Source organism: Panthera leo, chromosome C2, assembly GCF_018350215.1.
Source record: "Panthera leo isolate Ple1 chromosome C2, P.leo_Ple1_pat1.1, whole genome shotgun sequence".
NCBI lineage: Eukaryota > Metazoa > Chordata > Mammalia > Carnivora > Felidae > Panthera > Panthera leo.
This window is the reverse complement of record NC_056687.1, coordinates 143,797,442-143,802,631: the sequence shown is the minus strand read 5'-3', so window position 1 is coordinate 143,802,631 and position 5,190 is coordinate 143,797,442.

Here is a 5,190-nt window from a genome sequence, read left to right as displayed (position 1 = left end):
TTTGTGTGATGTCACATAAAATTGTCTTAAATTTTATATGATGACAATCCCAGTTCCTTATCTGCCTTCTTCCCCATACTTCCCAGCCATGTAAAAACTAATGAATACTACGTAGGACTAGAGGGGGAAAAATCCGCTGAGAAGATTAAAGGTGGTTGGGGAGGAAGGATGCCAAGATTGGTAATTGGAATTCTGATTTTAGTCCATTTGGGATAATGATACAATAATGATATCTAATGCATTCGAGAGAGAGTGGAGACCTTTTCTATATTTTTCAGGAGCAACAGAAGAGACTTCTCCTGAGTCTAATAATATGTTATTAATATAATATAAATATTTATAAATTTTTATATATATTATATATATATAATATAAATATTATATAATATAATATAAATTATATATTATATTATATAATATAAATATAAATATTTATAAATATAAATTAATATAAGGACTTCTCCTGTAGTCCTTATAATATGTTAATTAATTTCATAAAACTTTTTGATTTGACTTTGTTAGATTGCTTTTTTCTTTTTTTTCTTTTTTTTTTTTTTTTGAGGGTATAGAAACTTTTTTATTGTAGGGCATCCAAGCAGGGGATGGGTACACTCATCTCATGGAACATGTCATTAGACAGGCTCAAGTATTACCCAACTCACAATACAAACTACACACAAATCATGCACAGTAGGACCATGTATCAATCTATGGTTGATGGGGAATGAAAAATAACAGGTCTTGGCTCACAGACAGTAGAGATGCACTGCTTCATAGAAACCATCACCAATAACCCGATTTTAATTGGCCTGCCTCTCCACAGAGTGTGTTTCATGACAGCGGCAGCTGTTTTGCTCACCACTGACCCCACGACCTACCGATATCCAGCACAGAAAAGGGGGTGATAAACAGTGGACATATAAACGAATGGGTTGAATTAGGACTGCAGGGGAATTGCGATAGGCAGGGGTGTGGAGAATGTTCTATGGGGACAGCGCGCTTGAGGCCAACATTTGAAAGGTGAGAAAATACTAGCAAACACAAGCCTGCCTGCATTATTTTTAAAACCTGGTGACTTCACGTTAGGGAATTACTCAAATTTTAATATGGGGCCCAGCCGGACAGATGGAGAATTCCAGAGGAGTGGATAGATTCCAGAGGATGGAGACTAGCATGTTCACAGTTAGCAGTGTTCAGGCTTTTTTTTTTTTTTTTAATTTGAGAGACGGGGCAGGGGGGAAGGGGGAGGTGAGCAGAGGGGGAAAGAGAGAACTGGGGGGGGGGGGAGAGAGAGAGAGAGAGAGAGAGAGAGAGAGAGAGAGAATCTCAAACAGACTCCATGTTCAGCACAGGGACTGACATGGGGTTTGATCCCACAACCCCAGGATCATGACCTGAGCCAAAATCAAAAGTCGGTTGCTCAACCAACTGAGCCGCCCAGGCGCCCCAGCAGTGTTCAGTTTTAAACAAGTAAAATCTTGTCCCTCGTTTAAAGGAAATGCTCTAACTCTCTTTAGGTTTTGATGCAGCTCTACCACTTAAATAATCTGCTTGAATTTTCAAGGTTTTGATGGTTTGATTAGGTTCATGTATTTATCTTGGTTAAGTTTTTTACTCTCTTTCATAAAATGATATACTAAAATCCGGTTTCCTAGAGTGACAGAAAAGTGTTATAACAAGTTCTTTGACACAGATATTGATCTTGGCCAACCTGTAAAAACAGTAAGTGGTTTGAAGTCTAGAGTTGTAATGTCCTCAGCTAATTCTACCCTTGAATTTGTGGGCATGCTTTTAAGAACAGCTGACCAATAAATGCATCTTTAACCTTAGAACAATTCAAAACTAAATGGACTTGAGTATTAACGTTTAATTTTTTTTTAATGTTTATTTATTTTTGAGAGAGAGAGAGAGAGAGCATGAGCAGGGGAGGGGCAGAGAGAGAGGGAGACACAGAATCTGAAGCAGGCTCCAGGTTCTGAGCTGTCAGAACAGAGCCCAAGGCGGGGCTCAAACTCAGGAGCCATGAGATCATGACCTGAGTGGAAGGTGGATGCTTAACCGACTGAGCCATCCAGGTGCCCCTGAGTATTAACATTTTAAAAACTTGACATTAACTGTGACTGCCCTCTCCCTTTTTAATAGATTTGGCATTTTCTCTTCATTGTTTCAAAATTGTATTTTTTCCTTAGTACCAAAATACAACTTGAAAAATAGAAATGTGAAAAAACAAAAACAAAAACAAATGATTCATAGTCCTACTATCAAAAGTTAAGAGGTATTAAATAATTTTCTCTATGTTCTTGGAGTCACATACATTTTTCAAAAATGTGTGCTCACTAGGAATAAATTGTAACATGGTTTTCATTTTATTATTCGCCTCTCTTTGTGAAATGCAAAAACACAAATACCACATCTGCCTCCTCTATGCCCGCAGCCCCCAAAGATCAGTACATTCATATTTTACCTACGATTTAAGGCCCAGTTCAAATGGCATCTTAATTTCATTGATTATTCAAATAATTACTTCCATAAGTAAACCTAGCCTCTGCAAGCTCTTTATCTTTTTAAATGCCTTTTGTAACTTGGTGTTTTGTGTTTTAATTGTGTACCTATCTCCCCTATTACATGTAACCTTCTTGAGGATACTGCATTAGTCGAGATTCATCTCCTTGTAAGAGATAAAGTCACAATGTAAGCAAAATCAGATAATTTATTGTCTCTGAACCCTGACAAATCTGATAGGCGTCAGGCACGGCTGGATCCAGAGGCTCCGTTCCTTTCCCTCCTCAGCTTTGCTTATTTCACTCTGGCCTCATCCTTCTCACAGACATATTTTACATCTATTTACTGAGCAATTCATTTTGAAAGAGCAATTCTTTCTTAATACATATGGCAAAAAAAAGTCCCACATATCTATCTTAGAGAATTTATCCGTCCTGAACCTATCACACTAGCCAGAAGAAAGGAACATGTTGATTGGCAGGCCTGGGCCATATGCTCCATCTTGTGGCTGAGTATGCACAATAGAAGAAATCAGAAAGGGAAGCAAGGAATCCAGAGATATGTGCTAATGATGGGATCCTTATTTGATTTACCTTTGGGCACTCCATGCTTCTTAGACAGTGCCTTAGCATGTACTTGGTAAGTATTCAATAAATATTTTTTGAATGAAATGACCGTATCATTAATTTCTATTCGGTAGTGGGTAAATAGGGGGGGCATCAATATTTTTTAAAGATATTTTCAGCTCCTTGAGATCTGCTAACATAATTAAGAAGACTAACTTTGCTGTTTAGAATTCTTTCCTAAAGGAACTCCATTAAACTGATTTTACATAAAAGGAAAAGAAAACTTAAGGGGAACAGATGCTTGTATCTACAGTAAAAAGTGGGGAGAGAAAGAGGTACTTACTTGGGACTTAAACAGATAGCTTCTATTTGCCCCTGCTGATTCCCCGTTCACCTGTCCTGTGTCTGGGGAGGCTGATCTGTAGGATGGCATCACCAGCTTCCCTTGCCCTTTGCTGGGTTTAGCTAATGGGAAGCATCTGCAGAAAATCAGAGGGCAGGAAGTGAGAAGGGTTGAGTATTTGTTCCTCTAACTTCTGCACTGCCAGGTCATTGTGGGTTGGCTACAAGTCTCTTCAAAAAGCCATACATAGTTCATTTCGTATAGCCTCCTCTGTAGAGTTTGATAATGATTCCTTCTTTTTGCCCCTTGAGGCTGAGGGGTGGTAATGGCTACCAATATTGCACCTTGCTGGTTTTTCTAACCCCCTTTCACACCTTTATAAATACACTATTTACTGAACTCTCCTTAAATTAGCCGGTTAGTGTATGCTCTATGTTTCCTGTTGGACCATTGATACCTGCCTAATGGAAACAATACAAACAAACAAAACACAAACAACAAACAGAGCCTACCTACAATCTGCTAACCTTAAAATGTTTACTCTACGGGGTAGAGGGGAGGAAGACAGGTTGGTTCTTGACAACCACATCTTTGGAACCCTCAGTCTTCATACTTTGTAACACATGTCCCATTCAGCCTGCCCTTGGTGGTCATTCTCATGGAATTTTATTGCTACGAACACCCTTTCTGTTGGTTGGTTGGTTGGGTGGTTGCTGAGGAGTCGTTTTTGTTTGTTTGTGTTTGAGGATTAAGGGGTCCAATGAATTTTAGTCTTCGGAAAGATAGAATTTGACTTCTAGAGACACGGCTAACATAAATCCATTGGCCCTTTATTTAGACATAAGTTTTTAACGAATGATTTAAGAAAACAGAAGGCAGGAAAAAAAATATTTCATTAATCATTACTGCATCAAAACCAAAGGAAGTAGCTGAGCAATTCCACTTGCCTGTGACTCAAATGACAAAGCACACTTAGAGTTTGCAAAAAAGAAGTGTTCCTCTCATCCCAATTAAAGCAAATTAATATTAAGATATTTCAAATGAGTGTCCGTCAGCACTGCTATCAGGTAAGAAGCTTCATCGTGTTGTTTGGTTTTAAAGCGAATTACTTTTGCAACAAAGGTAAAATGTATTATTCTCCTTCCTCTGTGACATTTACTCCCAGCCTGTTTATACCAATGCAGCTGCTGTGTAAGTCACTGCTTTTTCTTCTTCTTTCTTTCTTCTTTCTCTTTTCATTTTAAAGGCATATATACGAGTCATCTGACCCAGGTTGTACATGAGCTATACAGCATATGGTTGGGGTAAAGCACGTCGTATCTTTTGTTCAACAGTTTTTGTATTTCTTTCCAGTCTTTTGCTTCCCTGGTCCTCAAATAAGGCTAATTACAAAGAAAAAAAAAAGGTGGGACTGGTGGAGAGGGAGGCTTTAAAACCATTCCTTTTGCAGCATGGAACAAAAGAGAGTAGCAAGGCCATGGCTAGGCCTCCACAAAAAAAGAAAAGAGAAAAATCACCTAATGAGGATGTCGAGATAAGTGCTTGTGAAGAAAACTGGCAAAAAAGAGCTTTTAGTCTAAAATCCATAAATAAGTGTGCATCAGATGGGTACTAGAACATTTTTAACAAGATAGGCCATGAAAACTATATCCTTCTATGCAAGAGCCTCAAAAAAAAAAAACACCTCCTTTCTTTACAGGATATTTTTCTTTCAAAAATTAATTTAAAAAGAAATACTTGAGAATTAAGATGTTTTATTCATGTCTCTGAATCCATTAT